The following is a 23,958-nucleotide window of genomic DNA, read 5'->3' on the forward strand; positions in this document are numbered from 1 at the left end:
CAGTTTTTCCAGGTGGAAGAGTAGGTACACCCGGGGGCGCTAGGTGGCGCCAAACCAAGATGGCCGCACTGTAGTGAGGCTCTCGTCGGATCAAGCCGTTAGTCCATCCTTCAGACCTTCCTGACCGGAAAATATTGCCCAGACACCTCGGAACCGGGATCGTTGCGGCCCCCTGATCTCAGCGGTGGTACACACGTACGAAACGCCTGAACGGGAGAGGAGATACCGACCCATCTTCTGGGACCGGACTGCAGCGCTGGACTGCGACCTGCTGCCTGGTCGGCTGGGTGCGCCGGGAAACTCCGGGGCTCTGAGGCCTGGTCGAGGCGGCATTCCCTGTGCTCTGCGGAGGCTGCCGGCGCAGCTGGACATCCTGGAGAGACGACGGCGGAGCTGGCAGACCCCTGCGTGAACGAGGTGAGCCCTGCCTGTGAGGAAGCGGCAACTTTGCAGCGCGTCTTTTGAATCCCTTGGCGGGAACGGCTGCGGGGCCTGTCCGGCCCGGCAACGAGACTGCATACCGGCCGGCGCTCTACCGCATAGCGAACTGCACTGCCTGCCAAATAGTTCCCAAGCACCCCAGTGACCTACGCCTTGGTGCTGGACCCTCCCGCTGCTGGATCACGGCCCCCCCGCGGCTCGCTGCCCTTGTGAGAAGGCCGGCGCATCACCCTACGGACAGCGGGGCCTACCTGCCCATCAGCTGCGGCCTTCCCGCCTCTCGGCGATTGCGGACGAGGAGATTACACCTGTGAGGTAGGAGGTGCAAGTAAGACCTGCCTGGACGAGTGTTGCGGGGGGGCGCCCGCAGGACAAGAACAGCTGGTGCACTGGTCGCCCCTAGCCGCCTGAGGGGTTACCGGTTGGTCGCTGAGACCGCGGACTGCCGGTGACTGCGACGACCGGCGGCCTTGCTTCTCTCCCCAAGTAGACTTCGCCACAGGCCAGCTGTGTCACTACCTTCTCCTCTGGGACCATTGGCTGCTGCGGCCCGCACCCTACCTTAACTCACAGCGCACAGTGTCATCACGCGCCATATTTTGGAATGCGGCCTTTCCCTGCCCGGATTACTGGTGACGAAGAAGACTAAGCTGCTCTGCGCTCACTGCCGCTGCCACTGACAGACTCGCGCTCCGTCTTCAGGTCCACGTGCAGAATAGGCCTGCGCCCACCCTTGCGTGACACACAAAGGCCGCTACACCACCCAGTCCCAATAACTTTAAGGCCACTGGCCCAACAGCTTCCTTCAAACGCCCGGGCCCCAGCCGCCACGTCGACCTCACGGACACCAAGACGCGACATGGGGCGCAACGACGCCAAACAATCCAAGATACCTTTTGAGGCTAAAAGACCCCCCAAAAACACACAAGACCCGGAGGGTAGCCCTGGGGCCTGTGGCCCCCCAGACGAAGACTGGAAAGCCTTGCTGATTAACATGCAACAGAGTCTGTCCAAGATTGACTCCAAGATTGACAACATCAACACTCGCATGGATAGCGTGATCTCAAAATTGGAAAGCCACGACTCCAGACTCAACGAAGCGGAGGAAAGGATCTCTGTGCTGGAGGATGGGGCCACCTCGGCGGGTAGACATATGTCCCAAATGGACAAGCTCCTGAAAATCATTGCTGAGAAGAATGAGGATTTAGAAGCGAGGTCCCGCCGAAACAACGTTCGCATCACGGGCCTGGCGGAGACCGCAAACACAGGAAGAATGGAGGTATTTATCGAGAATCTGGTTACCGAACTCTTTGGTAAGGAGTCGTTCTCCCCGCACCTAATAGTTGAGCGAGCCCACAGGTCCCTGGCCGACGCCCTCCAACGGGGGCCCGTCCACGCCCCATCATCGCGAGATTCCTAAACTATAGGGACCGGGATGCGGTGCTAAGACGGGCAAGAGAGATCGGCACTGTAGGATACTGCAATACCACGCTCTCCTTCTTCCCAGACTTCACCCCGGCAGTACAGGAGGCTAGAAAGAAGTTCGCGGGAGTGAAGAAAAAACTTCAGGAACAAGAGATGCCATACGCTATGCTTTATCCGGCGAAACTAAAAATCTCCTACCAAGGCAAACAACTCTTTTTTCACAATCCTCAGCAGGTGGAAGATTTCCTCAAGCAGCACAAGAAAGACAAGGATAAGAGGAGTGCTGAAAAACAACGCTCCAGATGCGCATCGCCTATGAACCACCAAGACTGAACTGTTGCAGTGGCGTCTACCACATCCAAGATGAGTATGAACGAACAAGACTTCAGTAACCTGGTGAGGTACACTTTCAGGCAATTACATGAACCGGTTTAAACAACTTTTGGTGCTTGATCACCCACCTCCGTCCCACGTAGTGAGCCCGGGGGCATGCCTGGCTCCGTGTGGGTGCAAGTAGGGAGGTGGAGGACAGGTTGGGCGCCCCCTAGAGTTGATCCCCGATGGGCGAACCCCCAAATACCCCTTCTGCTTGCAGACTAGGGGAGACTTTGTCTTTACTTTTGTTTCCAAGTTGGGGAGAGGGAGGGATGTCTATGGGGGAGGGATTCTGTATACCCGGCGGGTTGGGGATGCCGGTGTGGGTGGGATAATGTTTCAACATGTTGCATACTTGAGCGTGCTAATTGACAGTCATTCTAGATGTTGGGCATGTCACGGTAGAAGTTCGGGATCGTATCACACACTTGTTGCCGTACGTTATACACACATGGATGTTGTAGACCCTAGGTATATATATTTTCTGATTGTACCATGGGGGATTTAACTGAAACGCAACCAACCTCGCAGTTCAATGTAGTCTCCTGGAATATACGTGGATTGAATAACCCGAGGAAGAAAAGACAGATTCTGGGATATTTGGACAGACATGGGATTGCCATTGCCATGCTACAAGAGACACATCTACTCCCGCAAGGTTCCCCTTCATTCGCCTCAAAATGGTCCTCGTGCAAGGTGTTTTCATCCTATTCTAACTATGCAAGAGGGGTGGCGGTTCTGGTTCGGAGGGGGACTAATTTTACTCTTGCCGGGACTGAGATAGATTCTGAGGGTCGTTACTGTATGATATGGGGGAAACTTCACGCACATACGATATTGATTGCATGTTATTATGGTCCTAACATTGATGATCCTAATGTTCTTCTCACGATGTGGGGGAAAATACAGGCCTTGGGGATTGATCAGGTGATGCTGGGAGGCGACTTCAATACTGCCTTAATTCCTGGGATGGATAGGTCATGTCCGCAGGCCTCTCATTACACGAATACCCATCGTTCACTGTTGGGAATAGTGAAAGATCACCGCTTGGTAGACGCGTGGCGACACCTGCACCCCTCTGCCAGGCAAGGTACTCATCACTCAGCTTTCCATTCCACATGGGCCCGATTGGACTATATATTCTTGTCAGTAGGACTGGCCCCATGGTTAATCAGAGCACAACACCTGGCGAGAACATTTTCGTACCACTCGCCGGTCCTTCTCTCCCTGCAGGTGCCCATCACTGTAGCCCCTTACCTAAACTGGCGCCTTAACCCCGCACACCTCACTGATACTGCCTTTGCTGCTGAACTGGAGCAAGAGGTCACTGAGTTCTTCGAACGTAATATCAACTCAGTCTCTAGTCTCACTACTGTTTGGGAGGCCTTTAAGGTGACGATCAGGGGGACCTGCATAGCCAAAGGGGGGGGAGTTCTAAAGACACTGCGACAAGACATACGCACACTGGAAACTGAGATTAAACTGCTAGAACGGGAATTGGCGCAGGGGGATAGAGATGGCGCAACCCAGGCCCAGCTTAGGGAAAAACTGAATGAATACTCAGAGGCGGCAGAGAAAGAATGTAAATTCCTGGGGAGGCCCTTCACTGCTAGGATGTTTGGGGAAGGAGACAGGCCTGGCAAAGCGCTGGCGGCTGCGACTAGAACCCCTCGGTACCAAAACTATGTCCCCTCGTTACTCGACAGACATGACATACCACAACGAGACCTCCCGGAACAGCTCCGAGTGTTAACTGACCACTACACATCGCTCTACACCTCACACAGCACTGGCACGATTAACCTCCAGGATTACCTAGAAGATACCGCCATTGCCTGGTTAGGGCCATCCCAACAAAAATTCCTCCACCATGAGCTTGAACTCGATGAGATTAGGGATGCGATCATGGCCATGAAGTCTGGTAAGGCGCCCGGATCGGATGGCCTGCCGATCGAATTTTATAAACACTTCATACACATACTAGCGCCCATACTGAAACAAGTCTTCTATGCAGCACTGGCGGACGGCTCACTCCCGCACACAATGCGGGAAGCATTAATAACATCACTGCTGAAACCAGGCAAACCATCAGAACACTGCGATTCCTACAGGCCCCTCTCCCTGTTGAACACAGATTGTAAGATCTTAGCAAAAATACTTGCGACGCGTCTCAATCTCCTAATGGAAAGGCTTGTACTACCAGATCAGGCAGGATTCGTCCCTAACCGTTCCACATCATATAACTTACGCACCCTCCAAGCAGTGTTGCAGGATATCAACCCCCGTTGCAAGGCAGCTGCCGTATTCCTAGACGCCACAAAGGCGTTTGACTCCCTGGAATGGGATTACCTTTTTGCACTACTCGCACGGATGGGAGTCCCTTTTAACTTTATTGACTGGATTCGGTTATTGTATCATAAACCCCAAGCAACGGTGCTCCTTAATGGGGCCCGTTCTGCTCCATTTGAGATTCGTAGGGGAACCAGGCAAGGCTGCCCTTTGTCCCCAATACTTTTTGCGATTGCCATCGAACCCCTGGCTGCTAAACTCCGTCAGCACCACAACCATCGCTCCCTTATTTACCCGACACGACAACTGCTGATTGCGTTATACGCAGATGACATGACCCTTTATGTCAACAAACCTCAGGAAAATCTAAATCCCTTGCTTCGGGAGATAACTAAGTTTGGGGCAATAGCAGGAGTGCAAATAAACTGGGCGAAATCGGCCCTATTCCCCTTGACTGACAAGACTACGAAATTTCCCCTAGACTACCCTCTGGTGTGGGAATCTGAAGAAGTCAAATACTTAGGAATCACCATCTCCTGAAACCGCGAGGCTCTTATCAGGGCCAATTATGGAACTACCTTAGATAAACTGACAGATTCCATAACTAAATGGATACACCTCCCACTGTCCATGGCGGGCCGCATTTCCCTGATTAAAATGGTGGTACTCCCCAAACTATTGTACCTCTTCACCAACATACCCTATCACCCTGGCTCCTGTTTTTTCCGCGCCCTCGACTCACAACTGTCACGCCTCATCTGGGGCGGCAAACAGGCCAGACTCAGTTTGAAGACGCTGATGCTACCCTACCACCAAGGGGGATTCGAGGTCCCCGACCTCCGCAAATACTATGACTGTGCCCAAGGGCACTTTGCTTCATATTGGTTCCACCCCCCACCATTCATGGCCCACCTGGCGGTTGAAGACGGTTACATGAGACCGGAACAGCCTTCAGGTTACCTTTACACGACTGTCAGTACTGGAGAAAAAGACCCCACTACTGTAGACTGCACTGTCAGGGCCTGGAATCGTATAGCGAAACATATGGAAGTACACTTCTTCTACTCACCATTGATGGCACTGGCAAACGACCCCCGTGTGAGTATTGCGCAGGAAGAAATAGGGCGCAAGCTCCTGGCGAAACTAGCTATCCATACCTGGGGAGAACTGTACCTCCAGGGTACCTTTCGCACTGCACAGCAGTTCTTTGGAGTTCACACCCCTGCAATAATGGACACCTTCCTATATGTTCGGCTTCGGCAAAACATTAAATCCATTACACCCAACTTCCCGGACGAACCAGAAACCATGGCCCCACTTCATTCCCTACTTCAGACGGATACCCCAAAGCATGTGGTCTCTATGCTGTATAAACATGTTCAAATAGCTCCATCCCCTCCTCCGCTCAGGGCTAGACGAGACTGGGATGAGGATCTTGATTGCTCCATGACAGACGAACAATGGGAGCTGAGCTGCTCTCATACCCAAGCAGTGACAGGAAACGCTCGTCTTCGGTTAGTACACTATAAATTCCTGCATAGACTCTACTTCACGCCTGCTAAGCTACACCGACTGGGGCTCAGAGACAATGATCGCTGTCTCCGATGTGGTAGACCTGGTGCGGACTTCATGCACTTAGCGTGGAGGTGCCGAGCTGTGGCCCTATACTGGATAGAGGTGTTTGAGGCTATTTCTGAGATGATCGGCATACCCACAGACCCTTGTCCCAAATTAGCTCTGCTAGGACACACTATCCCAACATTAAAAACACATAAACTATTTTTCGCACTGAGCCTCCTGTTGGCTAAACGGCAGGTGGCATGTCGATGGGGTAGGGGGAGAGCTCCTAAATTTAAGGACTGGCTACATAGCATGAGCACGTGGCAGGAACAACTCCATTACTACGCTGAGCTGCTACCACGTAACTCACGTCCCAAGGACCTGTGGGGCCCCCTTGTTGCGTATCTACTCCACACACGAAACACCGATGAATCCGAGGAGGAGTGTGACGGTGGAATAAGTGATAATGTCCGCGCCGTCACCCCCCCCCCCCTTGGTCGCACTTCCCTGCGTAATGCGGTAGACTAACTCCAGCGCATACCCGCTAACCTGCCCCCCCCCTCCCAGACACTGCGAGCCTCGCCACCCCCCATGACTGAGCACATAGCACACCTTTCATGATACCCATGCACTAAGGCCAGAACCTACAAGGGAGACATGGACCGCGATGATCCCAGCCACCCCCCAGTTCTGCTGCTCCACATTCTGTATGACTACATGACATACTACCTACAACATACCTATGGCACGACACGACATTGAACTCTTCGGACGGCAAGGATTACACGTTCCCTGAGAATAAACAATGTCTATGGAGTGCGCCTCTATACCATTATGAGAACTTAGCACTCTATACTGCTGCATTGTACTTTACTGGTACTCCATACTGTATGATACATCACACCACATACTGTGTATGGTGGGCCCATTAGGGGAAGTTAATGTGACTTAGATGTTATGAAGTTGAAAGTTAAGTGAAAAAGTAACCTCAAGATTCTATTGCCTACACTACTGCAATGTATTTATGTTGATTAAATAAAGACTCCCAGATAGCCCACGGTTAGATGCAACGCGGCCGGCCCGAACGGGTTGTAGGCGACATGCTGTGTTAACTGTCCACCCCTTGCTAGATACGCATAAGCATCATTATATGACACGACACAGCTTCTGGCCTCGCAGGGGAGGATGGGGGTAGTAGGCAATGTACTTTATGATAATGACCAATAAAGGTTTAAAAAAAAAAAAAAAAAAAAAAAAGAGTAGGTACACCCGCAAGGATGCACACATATGGGGCCGCTTCCGGAGGTAAATGGATAGAATTAATTTTATTATGACCTACTCTTGGTGCGGTCAGCTGTGGAGGGGAGACTTTAGTGGGGAATTTAGGTGTTTGTTGCACTGAAGCACTAGAGCCAGCGGGTTTTGTTTGGTGCCTTTTATCCTGTACTAGTGGTTTTAAGCCTAGATGTATAGGAGATGTCTTAGAGCGATTGGGTGTAACACTGCGTTTGCCAACCAGCGAGTTTAACGTAATGGCTTTCTCGATCTCAGTAAGCCGTTCCCCTAACAGGTTAAGTTTTTCTAATAAGGGTGCTATCATGGAACTAAGCAGTTGTTCGACAAAAGGTAGTATTTGCGGTTGGGAAGGGGGTGTAATAGCTTCTGCGCAGCTACTATATTAAGACCGGCATCAGCCTGAACTGCTTCCTTCCATACCGGAGGAACTTCTCTCATTGGGTACTGTCTCACCTTTCTTCTAACAGAGGGATCGGGCTCGAACAACGGCTGAGAAAGAGACTCGCACCTAAACGACAACAACGTCGCAACTGCTTTCTCAACATCGGAACCCACAATCGTTCCTTTTGCAAATTCGTATTGCACATTGGACAACTCCGGCGGAGTCTGTCCCAAATCATCATCTTCCCATTCTTCACGAAGGAAAATACACATTTTATCGAAAACATATCTCTGCTTCGGTTCTTCCCATTGACGGAAGACATCCATAACAGATTGTACGTCGTATCTTAAAGGACGAGTAACCCATTTACGCGCCAAACGATCCAATATTTCTCTCTCTCGAGAATCAGGCAGTTGACTACGCAACTGTTTACCCTCTGAAACAGGGGTCGTATTAAGCGACCCAAAGAAGGGAGAAAAAAGACTAGTAACAGTGTTGGTCATTCTCTGTCGAACAGAAGGAGAGGTCGACAGGACAGGAGATAAAGCGGACTGAGAAAAGGTCAATGTAGGAGCAGTAGCAGAGGAGGTAGCAAGAACAGGTGAAAAAGTTGCAGTAATTAAAGGCGGAGCAGGTGGCAAAGTCGGCAGCCCTTGAGAAGGCTGGACCAAAGGAGCAGGAGCCATCTGAAGAGGAACTGGTGGCTGTGGAATAACAGGAGGCTGCACAACTGGAGGTTGCACAACCAAAGGTTGCGGAGGTGCTGTAGCACTTTGCGCGTAAGGGGGTGGCGAACTCAACAAATGCGACATCAAGGGATATTTCTCAAGTTCCTTCGCTGCGTCTTGCTGAAGAAGCGGCAAAGCTGGATAGCATTTATCAATCGCCATTTTACGTTGCCTGTGCAACTGCTCACTCACCTGTTCTTCTTCATTATCTTTAAACTGCATAGCAGCTTGCATTATCGAGATACCCTTCTCTCTTTTATTTCTTTTCGCTAATTTAATTTCTTTCTGTTTGGCTTCCTTTCGCCATAGGCGGAAAGAGTCAAACATCGCCGGCCGGGCTTTCTTCTTAAAGAGTTTAACCTCTAAATTATCTAGAACTTCCGTATTAAAACTACCATATTGGGGCCATTTGAGGACACCGTCCTTCCTAGTGTACCTAATCCACACTTCATTATACGTGATGGGGCCCACGCCATGCTTCACATAGAGCTCATAGGTTGGAGTTCCAATCGGAGGAACCGAGTCCTCCAATCGGGAGTCCCTAGTAGAACCACAACAAAATATTCTTCCAAGTCTGCTAAGACCAGGCATCTTCACTCTCTAGTCTAGCTTCAAACTTCAAGGGATTATCGAATACGATAGTCTCGCGAATACACGAGTCCCTCGGCTTTGGTACTTGCAAGGCCCAAATCAAAAGAACCCAAATCAAAGAATCCCAAGGGATACCCAAAACTGAGGACTGGGAGACGCTCCACTCATACTTAACCTGAAGTATCGATGACGTCACCAGAAGACCCGTCTATCGTCTTGCTCTACAAATCGTCTAAGGCTCCAAGACAGGGCGACAGTCAGGGCAGCAGTCCTTCGTAGCCGTCGGAAAGCGGGGAACCTCGCAGCAAAGACTTTCGGACCACGACGACATACAGGGGTCGATGAAGTGGTCGGCCTTCCTCCAGAATTTTCACACAAAGCTCCTCACGATCGTCAGGCTTGGACCGGTACCGCTGAAGTCGCCCCACGTTGGGCGCCAAATGAAGAACCGGGTTATTTAAGACCCAGCGGTGCCAGGGGACACACCCGAAGTCTCCTGATTCACCTGTCTCAGAACTACAGAAACGCGGACTCTTCTGGGTGACGTCAAAGATCAGATTTATTGGCTGCAACCAGTAACAGAGGTCCACGAAGTACATAGGCTGTATATTCGTAGGAGACTGCTCAATCTTACAAAGCGCGTCATCCCTTTTATACCAAATATTGTGCTTCAGGCAAACATTGTTTATTTAGAGTTGCCGAATCCCATGTGTACACGACAAAAGCATTGCATGACAAACCCACATTTCATTGTCCAGCCCACCATCAATTTCTCGGGAAGGCCCAACACTCTTCATCAGATAAATCGAACGGACCCCTAATAAAAACGGGCACCTCCTCATCGTAAACAGGTCATAAAGAAAGAAGCAGAGACAGGTGTAAGTAAGATAAGACATAGTTGTGTGCAATAAAAGGGTCTATGATGTCCTGCGCCCTGATCCGCAATCTTGACCAGCTGCCGAGCAAGGAACTGGCTCAACAAGCCTGGCCTCGGGCAACGGAGTCAGCTTGCCCAGGTCATGCAGAAGTCAGCAGAAGGTGTACGTGTCCCAAGGACTCGTTCGGCCTTAGTCATCGGCCTATGTGAGGGCAACCACAAAATGGCTGCCGCATACAAAATGGAACCCAAGGGTTCAGAACGGAATCTTTGATTTCAGGGTGATCTCGTCACTCGAACATGACGAAAAACACTCATACAACTTACACTTGCAATTCTCGGTCCGTTGATTGTTATTGTTATTGTTATCTGAGGTTTGTATAGCGCCAAATCACCGTCAGGTCTCTTGGCGCTTCTGACAGATGCAGTAACAACAATTGAATCAGTGAGCAGGAAGTACAGATATAACAAACCTTGATCAAATTAAACAGAAAGCTTCCCTAAATAAGAGCGTTTTCAATGACTTCCTGAAGTGGAGAAGATTAGTTTCTTTACGGAGGGGCTCAGGTAATTTGTACCACATCTGTGGAACTTGGACCAAAAAGGATCTCCCACCCTTGGTAGCCATTTTAAAACGCGGACAAACCAGCAATTGGGAGTCAGAGGACCTCAATGCTCGGTTAGGTTTGTAAACCTCAAGCCGTTCCTTTATGTAGTCCGGCGCATGCCCATAGATTGCCTTATGGGCAATGCATAAGCTTTTGAATTCCACTCTTTGCTTTATGGGAAGCCAATGTATCCTGTGCAGTAGTGGGAGGCATGGGTCTGTCTGGGTAATCTAAAAATTAGTCGCGCTGCGTCGTTCAAAAGAACCTGCAGGCGTTTAATCAAACTTTTCGGCAGACCTAAGTAAAGTACGTTCCTATAATCAATCCTTGAAATTATGGTAGCCGAAACAATAGTTCAAAGCATATTTAGGGAGAGTAGGGGAGCTAGCTTGCGCAACTGCCTAAATAAGTTGGTGCAAGTTCCGACAACAGAAGATACTTGGCTAACCATTGTCAGCTTATGGTCGATCTTAATACCAAGGCTTTTAACGTTAGGACATGGTTTCGGGGTGGGGCCAAGCTCTTGAGGCAAGAACAAGTCACCCCAAGGCGAAAAAGCAGTTGAGACTACTAGGACCTCCGTTTTATCGGGATTTATTTTCAACAAATTTGCCGTCATCCAGCTCACCGTAAACCTGAGTATATTCTGGGCCTGAGTCTGGGCAGATGTAGTGTTGTCAATACTCAGCAACAGCTGAGTATCATCTGCATAGTTAAAAATTCTGCAGCCCATGCTTGCCAGGGACTCTATCAATGGTTGTAAATAAAGATTAAACAGGAGTGGTGACAATGTAGAGCCCTGCGGGACTCCACACTCAAGAACACCCACCTCAGATATACAGTTCGCTAACTGAATCCTCTGGGTCCTCCCTGATAAAAAGGATTTTAGTCATTGGAATGCCAGGTCCTTTATCCCAAACGCGGCCAGTCTGTCCAAGAGCAAGGCATGGCTGACAGTATCATATGCCGCTGAAAGATCTAAAAGTATCAGGGCACTTGTTTTTTTACTGTCAGCCATGCCTCTGAGCTCATCTAGCACCGAGAGCATTACTAACTCGGTGCTATGATGTGCACGGAATCCCGCTTGGCGCTCCTGGAGTAGATGGTGTGACTCCATGAAGGAAGACAGGGATTTTAGCACATGCTGTTCTAGTATCTTGGACAGAAAAGGCAGCTGGGATATTGGCCTATAGTTTTTCAGAATAGCCGGGTCCGCCCCGACTTTTTTATCAGGGGCTTGACACGTGCCTCTTTAAAGCTAGCTGGTAAAAGACCAGTGTCTAGTGAGTTATTTAAGAGGCAGATGATATGATCCTCTAAAACAGGGAGTGCCAAACGAAAGATTTCGGGGGGCAGGGGTCTGCAGGGAAACCTGACTTGGTTGTATTAATAAGTTGCCCAAGAAATATAAGATCTATACCTGGAAACCTAGTAATGGTAGATCTCGGAGGGGCTTGGGGGACCTGTGATGCGAAAGGAATATTAAGAGTGTCCTTCCTAATATCTGACAGAATAGTTGCTACTTTCTCAAGGAAGTAACATTGGAAGGTATTACAATCTATCGTCATTTCAACCTTTTCCTCTTTCTTACTCAGTTCTTTTAGAATTTTGAATGTTTCTTTCTGTATATTAATGGCATTGTTTATACGAGTTTCGTAGTACTCCCCTTTAGCTGACACAATAAGTTTTTTATATGCATTCAGAGATATTTTATATTGTTCTCGGTCCGTACGATTTTTTGTCTTCCTCCAACATCTCTCCAGATGGCGGAGCTTTCTTTTATGATCTCTCAAAGGTGGGGTAAACCAAGGGGCCCCTTTTTCGGCACCCTTTATTTTCTGTACCTTTTCAGGGGCTATCTGATCGATAGCCTGCCTGAGGTTCGCCACTATGGTGTTATAGTCCTGGTCTAGATCACCATGAGGGACCATTAATTGTGTATGTGTGGGAAAGGCGTCAATTAAGGCTTCCGAGTCCACTTTTTTCCATTGACGTACTTTTTTGGTTTTTAGAGGTGGTTTGACCGGAACACTATCCATCGGAATATCGCACCAGATCAGATAGTGGTCGGACCAAATGCAGGGTACAATGCTCGTAAGAGCCACCTCTGGATCGGAAGTCCAGATTAGGTCACGGGTGTGACCTTTAATATGCGTTGGAGCTTCCACAAGCTGCTCTAGACCAAACGAGGTCATAGAGGTCTCTAGCTGACGGGTTGGCAGATCTTTCTCTGCGCTATCCCAATGGACATTAAAATCTCCTGTCACCAAGACTTTTTTATATCTAGTACAGATGTCGGAAATAATAGGGGAAAATAGTTCATTAACCCCTTCCATGCTCATGACGGAACGGTTCCGTCATCAGCGTCGGTGCTACTGTGCTGATGACGGAACATTTCCGTCATGAGTCAATGTGATTTATGACCCTTCAGCACTGCAGCGAAATTCGCGCAGCACTGAAGGGGTTAAACACTGAGATGCATTGTGGTGGACGATAGACGGTAAGGACAATAAAACATGTATTGTTTAGGGTAATTTTTACTCCAAGTATGTCCGCTGAATTTCTTGTTTCTGCTAATACTTTAACCACTGTTAGATGTTTTTTAAAGATAATTGCTACACCCCCACCTCGAGCATTATCCGGACGGTTATGCCAGGCAATGTCGTATCCATTTGGGAGGGCGGCTATGATGTCAGGGGAGGAGTTGTCGCCTAGCCACGTTTCAGTAAGGGTTAATACATTTTTGGTCTCATCCTAAAGAAGAGTAAAAATTTCCAGGTGGTGTTTCTGAAGTGACCTTGTATTCAGGCTGGCGAGCTTTAGAGAGGGCAAGTGGATAGAGGCCCTACCACTAGGGGATCGTAAAATGTTAGTCTCCGTTAGTGTAATCAACGTCGTAGGATTTAAAGTCTGCCCACCTAGGTTAATAAGAGTAACTCACTCGCAGAGTATGACAATCACCTACCAGGGGTCCTAGTCCCTGGGCCCGGTCATGCGCATGCGGGCGCAGACGGGCAGGACTCTGGCACGAATCCGGCGCAGGTCTGGCGCGACCGCTGTACGTGTCCGCTGCACGGAGTCATGATCTTTTCCTTATAAGCACTACTAGAGTGCGTCACCCGCCCGGCCCACACTCAATATGGCCGCCAAACCCGGGAGACCGACTCTCGGCGTCAATGCTCAGCCGAGAGCGGTCCGCGGGCGGAGGGAGTGGGGTAAAGAAATAGGGGACACAGAGGGAGCAACAGGAAATCTCCAGGCTTCTCCAATCAAGCCGAGAGCTCTACCAAAATCGTCATGGTACGATGACCTTTATAAAACAGGTTCAGAATTCACGGAACCTCACAAGTGCCAATCTGCTGGCCTGGTCCTTGATACTGCACTTACAGTTATGGTTCCTCAATCAATCAATCAATCAAGATATTTGTATAGCGCACTACTCACCCGGAGGGTTTCAAGGCGCTTGGGGGAGGGGGGTCCGCTACTGCTCGAACAGCCAGGTCTTGAGTTGCTTCCTGAAGGAGAAGTGGTCTTGGGTCAGACGGAGGTGGATGGGGAGGGAGTTCCAAGTCTTGGCTGCCAGGTAGGAGAAGGATCTGCCTCCCATGGTGGCTCTTCGAATGCGTGGAACGGCGGCGAGTGCGTGGCTGGTCGATCGTAGCTGGCGGGTGGGAGTGTAGAAGGTCAGGCGGTTGTTGAGGTACCTGGGGCCCAGGTCGTGGAGGGCCTTGTGTGTGTGGGTGAGGAGTCGGAACGTGATTCTCTTGCTGACGGGGAGCCAGTGCAGGTCTCTCAGGTGTCCGGAGATGTGGCTGTGTCAGGGGATGTCCAGGATGAGTCGTGCGGAGGCGTTCTGGATGCGTTGGAGTCTTTTCTGAAGTTTGGCTCTGGTTCCGGTGTAGAGGGTGTTTCCGTAGTCCAGTCGGCTGGTGACGAGTGCCTGTGTGACCGTCTTCCTGGTTTGGGTGGGGATCCATCGGAAGATCTTTCAGAGCATGCGTAGGATGTTGAAACATGATGATGAGACGGCGTTGACTTGTTTGGTCATTGAGAGGGAGGAGTCCAGGATGAAGCCCATGTTGCGTGCGTGGTCCGTTGGTTTGGGTGCGCTGCCCAGGGCAGGGGGCCACCAGGAGTCGTCCCAGGCAGAGGGTGATGATCCAAGGATGAGGACTTCTGTCATGTCTGAGTTCAGTTTCAGGCGGCTGTTCATCATCCACTCGACTACGTCTTTCATCCCTTCATGTAGGTTGGTTCTGGCGGTGGCTGGGTCGTTGGTGAGGGAGAGGATCAGCTGGGTGTCGTCGGCATAGGAAATGATGTTGAGGTTGTGTTGGCGTGCGATGGCTGCGAGGGGGCTCATGTAGATGTTGAAGAGGGTGGGGCTGAGTGATGATCCTTGTGGTACGCCGCAGATGACTTCGGTGGCCTTGGATCTGAACGGGGGGAGGCGGACTCTCTGGGTTCTTCCGGTGAGGAACGAGATGATCCACTCTAGTGCCTTCTCTTGGATTCCGATGTTGCTGAGGCGCTGCACTAGGGTGCGGTGGCAGACAGTATCGAACGCTGCGGAGAGGTCCAGGAGGATGAGGGCCGCTGTTTCCCCGTTGTCGAGCAGGGCTCAGATGTCGTCAGTGGCTGCGATGAGGGCGGTTTCGGTGCTGTGGTTGGCTCGGAAGCCGGACTGCGAGTGGTCGAGGGATCCGTTCGTCTCGAGGAAGGCGGCAAGCTGTCTGTTGACGTTCTTCTCGATGACTTTGGCAGGAAAAGGGAGGAGCGAGATGGGGCGGTAGTTCTTGAGGTCGGTGAGGTCTGCTGATGGTTTCTTCAGGAGGGCGTTGTGTTCGGCATGCTTCCAGCTCACCGGGAAGGTGGCGGTGCTGAAGGAGCGATTGATGATGTCTCGGAGTTGGGGTGCGATGACAGAGTCGGCCTTGTTGAAGATGTGGTGGGGGCATGGGTCTGTAGGTGATCCGGAGTGGATGGTGTTCATCATGAGGGTGGTGTCTTCGGTGCTGACCGGGGTCCAGGCGCGGAGGGTGGTGGTGGGGGGCGTCGGTTCGGTGGTTGGGTGCGTGGTCTGTGCGCCGAAGCTGTTGTGTATGTCGGCGATCTTGCTGTGGAAGAACGAGGTGAGTGAATCGCAGCGGTCTTGCGAGGGAGTGATGTCGTTGTTTCCGGCGCTGGGCTTGGAGAGCTCTTTGATGATGCTGAAGAGTTCCTTGCTGTTGTGTGCGTTGTTGTCTAGTCGATCCTTGAATGCTCTCTTCTTGGTGGTGTGGATCAACTGGTGGTGTTTGCGGGTGGCGTGCTTGAGGGCGGTCATGTTGTCTGTAGTCGGGTTTTTTCGCCAGGCTTTCTCGAGAGTACGGCAGTTCTTCTTGGAGTTCCTGAGGTTGTCGTTGAACCAGGAGGCTTTCTTGCTGCTGGGCCTGCTGGGATGGTTTTTCAGAGGTGCGAGGTCGTCAGCGCAGTTGGTGATCCACTGTGTGAGGTTGTTGGCTGCTTGGTTGGGGTCCGTTGAGCTGGTGGGAGGGTTCTGGCTCAGTGATGTGGTGAGCTGGTTGGTGGTGATCTTGTTCCAGCTCCTGCGGGGAACCTGTTGCGGGTGGTGGTGAGTCGTGGTCTTTCTGAAGCTGAAGTGGACGCAGATGTGGTCTGTCCAGTGGAGTCCGGTGGAATGACTGAAGGAGATGTACTTGCTGGAGGAGAAGACTGGGTCAAGCGTGTGTCTGGCGTAGTGGGTGGGGGTGTTCACCAGTTGCTTGAGTCCGAGGTTGGCGAGGTTGTCCAGCAGGGTGATGGTGTTGTTGTCGTTGTTGTTCTCCAGGTGGAAGTTGAGATCCCCTAGGAGGATGTAGTCAGCGGAGGGGAGGGCGTGTGTGCTGATGAAGTCTGCGATGTCTTCGCTGAATTGTGTGCGGGGTCCTGGGGGTCTGATGAGGGTGCCTCTGAGAGTGGTCTTGGGGTCGGTGTGTATCTGGAAGTGAAGATGTTCGGCGGCTGTGAGGGTGTCGTCGGAGTCGGTCGTGATGCGGATGGTGTTCTTGTGGACTATGGCGATGCCTCCTCCTGTCTGGTTGACGCGGTCCCTCCGGGTGATCTTGTATCCGTCCGGGATGGCGATGGCGATGTCGGGCGCTGAGGAGGCGTTCATCCAGGTTTCCATGAGGAACGCGACGTCTGGAGATGTGGTGTCGAGCAGGTTCCAGAGCTCCACGGCGTGTCTGTGGACAGAGCGGGTGTTGAGCAGGATGCACTTCAGGTGGTTGCTGCTGGTGCTCGGCTTGGCGGGAGCGGTTCAGGTTCGGCTGCAGGAAAACTTGCAGGATTGGCAGGTGAAGGGTCCGTGAGTGCGTCTCGGGGTGGCTCGGTAGCAGCCGGGGATCCGGCCGGTGTTGGGTGCATTGAGGGTGGCGGCGTCGTAAGTCCGGCGGTTGGGATGGCATCTGCGGGGGGTAGGGGGTCTGGCGCTGGGCGCGGTCCAGGCGCGGACGGGCGCAGACGGGCTTGCCTTTGGCAGACGTGCGTACTCTGCCATAAATGGAGAGTGGGGGGGAGGGTCGAGGGAGGAGCAGCTGGGAGGCGGGAGTGGGGTGGCGACTAGGAGGGGAGAGGGTACAGAGGAGAAAAGGGGGGGGGCCGCGGTGGAGCAGCGGCAGGGAGCGGGGAGAAAACAGCGGTAAACCAGGCGGCAGAGCAAGCGCAAAGATTACAAGTACAGGGGCACAGGGGGCGAGCAAAAATACGTCACAGAGCAGAGGACAACACAAAAATGGGCACGCAGTTGACACTTTATTAAATAGGACAAAAACTCAACATCTTACTAGTGCACGTTTGTCCGGATATGAATTGACTCTCTTAGCCAGTCATATCACCATCCGCCACTGCACTACGCTCAATCCAGTCACATTGTTACCCTTTGTTGATGGTGACAGCTGTCGGAAGAACCGAAGTAACGGCTATAGGCCCTCCCTCCAAGACGGAAAAGGAGGCTTGGATGTTATGAATTTTGTCCTAAAAAAACTGAGAAAGCATGTCACACCAGATGGTTGAGACAGGCATTGCTCGAACCAATGCACTGGGGGCCATGACATTTTGGACAATAGCAAAAATCTCCTTAGAATTGTTATTAGCCTGAGCAATCTATGTGGCCTAGTGGAGGCTTTAAGCGGCGACAATAGAAGTATAATAACTTCTTTGTTTAGCCCTAAGAGCCAGTTTGGCTGACGGACTATAGCCCCTAGAGCGCCAGGCCCGCTTCAAGACTTTACATTCATGTTTGAGGTCCCTTAATTCTTGAGAGAACCATGGCTTAGAGGGCGATTCTCTTGCCAACTTGGATCGACAGGGCGCAGCCAATGCTGACAGTGAGTCTGAGATCCAGGAGTTAAACCCCTTAACATATCCCTCAAGATTATCTTGGAGATGCGGTCTGGAGACAACCAGTGAGTTGGAAAACTGATGGGGATCAATTTTGCTAAAGGCCGGAGGCCGATGCCAGGCGGCAACCTGCGCCGGCCAGGTCAGCTCCCAAGAGAAAAAAGTTGGGAAGTGGTCCAACCAGGAGACAGGCACAGGTTTGTCCACCTGAATCGTGAAATTTGAACAGATGGGGTCAAGAGTATGACCTGCTTCATGGGTCGAAAATGTGACCCATTGCCTTACTTGCACCGATGGAAGCATATCAAGAAAGTCGGCTGAATTCAAGGCCTCCTGATGGTCCAGATGCAAATTAACATCCCCAAGAATCATGTAATGGGAAAAACGCAAAGCTTGCTCGGCCATGGCGTCCCCACAAGCTTTAAGAAAGCCCTTAGGATTACCGGGTGCCGATAAATAAGCGACTCACCCAATGTAAAGTGGGTAGAAAGCTCCACTCTAAAGTCAAGGGCTTCACATTCATCCCAAAGGCTAGCAATTTCACTGTAAAGATCCCAATTCCCTCTATACATAATGGCAAGGCCTCCTCCCTTGCCGACAGAGGGATTGGCCCGATGTATTTTATAGACAGCCTGAGTAGCTAATAAGATAATGGGATTAGATGAGGCACCCAGCCACGTTTCAGTAATGAAGAGGAAGTCTTGTGAGTGATCCACAACCAGATGAAAAATATCCACATGGTGCTTCCTCATAGATCTGGCATTAATCAAAGCGGCCCTGATGGGCAAAGACCTAGGAGATTTACTCATAAGCACAGTGCTCCGAGGAGAAACACATGTGGGCCTAAACCCGCAATCCGGACAGACAAACATCCTGTTTGACAGTGGGGACAACCATAGTGTGAAAGGCAAGGAGGTGGTCTGCAACTTATCAGGAACTCACCATCCAGACAAATTAGCTTTCTGTCAACCGACTCTTCTCGGGCAGCATTTCTAGCCCTGGTCGCTGACTTGGCGTGGATGGGCGCAGACGGGCTTGCCTTTGGCACGCCTTTGGCGCGCCCACTGTGCGCGTCCACTGCGCGTCCGAGCAAAGGCCATTAAGTAGGGACTAGCTGAAGATGCGTATGGCGTGCAGCAACTAGAGCGCTGCAGGCAGAGGCAGGAGGCACGTTCAAGATGGCCGCTAGCCAGGACTAGCCTTCTGTTTGTGAGTTATGAGTGTCATGCAGTTCACATGCACATGATGTGGCTCCATTCATGGTCTGAGACAGCATGACGTCTGTTTGTGGGGTGTGAGTGTCATGCAGTTCACATGCATGTGCTGTGCCACCATTCACGGCCTGAGACAGCATGACTTCTCATTGTGGGGTGTGAGTGTTATGGGGTTCACACACATGTGCTGTGAACCCATTCATGGCCTGAGACAGCATGACTTCTGTTTGTGGGGTGTGAGTGCCATGCAGTTCACAGGCACGTGCGGTGGCTCCATTCATGGTCTGGGACAGCATGACTTCTGTTTGTGGGGTGTGAGTGCCATTGGGTTTTGAATGACGCTGGGTTGGAGATGGATGGATGCTGGGATGGGGATGGATAGATGCTGGGTTAGGGATGGATGGATGCTGGGTTTGAGATGGATGGATGCTGGGTTGGAGATGGATGGAAGCTGGGTTGGGGATGGATGGATGCTGGGTTTGGGTTGGATGGATGTTGAGTTGGAGATGGATGGATTCTGGTTGGGGATTGGTGGATGCTGGGTTCAATATGGGTGGATGCTGGGCTGGGGAGGGATGCTGGGTTGGAGATGGGTGGATGCTGGGTTGGAGATGGAAGGATGCTAGGTTGGGGATGGATGGATGCTGGGCTGGAGATGGATGGATGCTAGGTTGGAGGAAGGATGGATGCTGGGTGGGAAATGAATCGATGGATGTTGGGTTGGAGATGGAAGGATGCTCGGTTGGGGATGGATGGATGCTGGGCTGGAGATGGATGGATGCTGGGTTGGAGATGGATGAATGCTGGGTTGGGGATGGATAGATGCTGGGTTGGAGATGGATGGATGCTGGGTTGGGGATGGCTGGATGCTGGGTTGGAGATGGATGGATGCTTGGTTGGGCATGAATGGATGCTGGATTGTGGACGGATGGATGCTGGGTGGTGGATAGATGGATGCTGGGTTTGGGATGGATGGATGATGGATTGGGCATGGATTGATTGTTGGTTAGGGATGGATAGATGCTAGGTTGGAGATGAATGGATGCTGGGTTGGGGATGGATGGATGCTGGGCTGGGGATGGGTGGATGCTGGGTTAGGGATGGATGGTTTGATGCTGGGTTGGAGATGGATGGATGCATGCTGGGTTGTAGTTGGAATCTCCTTCTACGCACCCAAGAGAAGCCTCCTCTCCATCGACCTTGCCCTGGCCGAAATCCTATGCATCCACGGAGCGGGAGGGAGAGCCGTTAATGCATCCAAGAAATCCCGCGCATCCGTAGAGCCAGAGCGGGATGGGAGAGCCTTCTCCTCTATTGCAGCCAAGACCTGGAACAAACTCCCCCTCAGCATCAGACGAACTCCCACACTGCAAGCATTCAGGAAGAGCCTCAAGACCTGGCTCTTCAGATGAGACAGAGCTGCTTGAACACCCTCCCCCAACCCCAATCAGTGCCTTGAGACCCTCACTGGTGAGTACGGCGCTTTACAAATCCCTGATTGATTGATTAAAAGACTTAACCCATTGTATGCTCTTGACGCGCTGAGCTCGTCATGTGCACACAGTTGCCGTGTGCTCATGACAAGCTCAGCTCGTCATGAGACCCACCCATGGGGGAAGCGCTGGAGCTCCCCCGTGGGACTGCAATCTACAAATTTGTTATGGGGAAGGCAGGGGAAGACCTTCCCCTGCCTCCCCCTGCCCCCCCTCTGCGTCATCAATGACATAGCGCGTGAGGCGCGCTGACGTCATTGAAGGTTCCCTTTGTTTACAGACGCGCGTGGAAGCCATTTGCTTCCTGTGCGTCGGTAAAGAAAGAGGTACGTTTTGGGGCTGGGGAGGGGGGATGTCAACGAAAGAGGCATCGGGGGAAAGGAAAGGGTTTTCCTTTCCCTCGATGCCTCTTTTGTGCATTCCTGCTGCACGATCGTGCAATCGTGCAGCAGGAATGCCCACTAGACACCAGGGATTTTTTTTGTTGATTGTGCCACTGTTTGTTTGTTTGGGCAAGGGTCGCTCCCCATTTGGGGGCATTTGAAATCGCTTTGTCTGCCCCCCTGGGAGGGCGAATTTTAATATTTATACACTAAATCGGCACACTAGGCCAATTTACTGGGGAGTGGCCCCTTGGGCAAGGGTCACTCCCATGGGGCCATTTTAGGGAGCCCACAATATGCAATTTAGTCTTGGGGAGCGATCCCTTTAGGCAAGGGTTGCTCCCCTTTTGGGAGCAATATAAATCGCTTTGTCTACCCCCCTGGGGGGCAGAATTGTTATTATTTTTCAGAAATTGGGCCAATGTGCTGAGGAGTGGGCCCTTGGGCAAGGGTCACTCCCATGGGGGCCATTTTAGGGAGCCCACAATGTGTAAAGTAGTCTTGGGGAGTGACCCCTTAGGCAAGGGTCGCTCCCCTTTTGGGGGCCTATATTTTTTCTTTTTTTTCCCCCTGAGGGGGGCTGATTTAAATTTTCATAAATGTATTCGGCCCACTGGGCCAATTGAATAAATATAGTGGGGAGTGGCCCATTGGGAAAGGGTCACTCACATTTTTGGGGCATACATTTTGGCTTTGTCTGCCCCCTGGGGGGGCAGTTTTAATTTTACTAAAATTGGGGGCCATTTTAGTATGCCCATGATGTTAGGTTTTGGTTGGGGGAGCGGCCCCTTAGGCAATGGTCGCTCCCCTTTTGGGGGCCTACACTTTTGCTTTGTTTGACCCCCTTGGAGTGGCAGATTTAAATTTATAAAAATGTATTCGGCCCACAGGGGATATAGAATAAATGTAGTGGGGAGTGGCCCCTTGGGCAAGGGTCACTCCCATTTTGGGGGCATACATTTTGGCATTGTCTGCCCTCTGGGTGGGGAATATTTAATTTTTCAACCATCAGCATGCTTTATCTCACTCCACTGCCCCAGTTCAGACATGGCCATATGCAAATGAGTGTGACCCTGTGCCTCATGGGAACAGTCCTGCAAAGCCATGTCTTCCCTGGCCCGGTAACAACCACCCTGGGACCGGTTTCTGGCTAATCAGCAGTCATAAGTCAGGCTAGCTTGAGTCCAGTGGCAAATAGTGCATCACTTGTGTGGGAGGCCCATGTACCCGTGATATGAAAGGGCACAAAACTTTTTGAGGCAACATCAACATTGCCTATCAAAAAATGTTTTGGGCCCTTGCCTGTCACGTGTACTTGCACCTCCAACACAAGTGAGGCACCATTTTAATCGGGAGACCTGGGGGAAAGCTGGGTGGTAGAAAATTTGTGTGAGCCTGTTGATGCCACACTTTCCCACACAAAAATTTGTGAATTTTTTTATTTTTCCAGCTAAAATTGAGGTTTGCAAGGGATTCCGGGTAAGGAAACATTGGGGATCCACGCAAACCATACCTTCTTGGAAGCCCCGGGTGTCTACTTTCCAGAAGTGTGTGGGTTTGGTATGATTCCTGTGAGAAGTTGGCCTGATGTATGATGTCTCCAATTCTGGGGGCACCTTATATCAGTCCAAACAATCCCTTATGGTGGTGGTTGTAAGTCAACCTTAAAAGACAAGCTATCCTAATGGTAGCATGGACTAAGCAGCCTAAAGGCTTAACTCAATAGGGCAGGTGAAGCCAGCTGTTTTACCATATGCAATCCTGTAATATCAAATGAAAGGACACCACGCAAGTTATATATTATAAAAATATATGTATTTATTACTAGAATAATCCCCTGTACTCTTTATGAGTATAGAAGCACAAGCGTTTAAACAACAGCACAGTATTACATATGAAAGTTGCACCATTATGGATGAGGCCGGTGGCCACTCAAACCATATATCAAAAAAGTGGTATAAGCATCACCTTTCGAACTGTGGTAAGGCCTAGGGCCTTGGGAATCGCTGGGACTACACTGGACTAACAGCAGTTAGGACGGTAGTAGCCCGCGGGAATCGGGTGCAGCGCTTAAAGCACACGCATGCACCAATGCAAAGTCAATAGTGCGTAAAAGTTATCGAGTTACAGTTTTAGGAGTCTTCCGACTGGACTAGAAGGACCACACTTTAAACTTAGACACTAGTGGTGTAAACCACTACAGGAGCACTGGCGTTCATGAGTTACCTCACCCGCAGGAAGCGGGTGCATAGGTGCCAAAGCGTGTCGGGTTTCGTCGTGCAGTTCTATGGAGCCTGGAGATGAAGATGCTGCAGGCGGCCAGGAGAGAAGAGTCCGGTGTGATCCAAGGGTGGATCGAAGATGTAGAGTACCTGAAAGCAGAGGGCACAGAGTCTGGGTCACTAGCCAGTGACCAGGAAGGAACCAGGAAGGAACCAGGCAATGTCGGGCGCAATCAGGTGGTTGTTGAGAAGCTTGTCTCCGCTGCCATGTAGACTCTGGGGCACCGAGGATGTCCTGGAGTGAATCACGAGCTGTCCCACAAAGGCTCTTGCTTTCGGCGGGGTCGGCTTCTGGATCGGAGTTAACAAGCCTTGGCAAGTGCAACCCATGCAGGATTAGAAGATCGCTTCTTGTTCGGACCAGCAAGGTCAGATAGATTTTTCCTTTTCCGGGGAGCGAGGGCCAATCTGGAGCATTCAGACCAGCAGTGTAAATTTAAAGGTTCGTCGGTATTGGGGCCACTAGCCAATGGGCAAATGACCGGACCAATGTGTCAAGCAGGAAAATGCAAAAGGGCCCCACGAAGCACTCAGCGAGTGTGGAGGGGTGAGCTTCGGTGCAAAAGCTGCTCGGGGCTGGGGGTTCTCAAACCCCAATGCACAGCTTCAAGAGAGCCTTGGGAGCTGCACG

Source organism: Lissotriton helveticus, chromosome 2_1 (assembly GCF_964261635.1).
Source record: "Lissotriton helveticus chromosome 2_1, aLisHel1.1, whole genome shotgun sequence".
Taxonomy (NCBI): domain Eukaryota; kingdom Metazoa; phylum Chordata; class Amphibia; order Caudata; family Salamandridae; genus Lissotriton; species Lissotriton helveticus.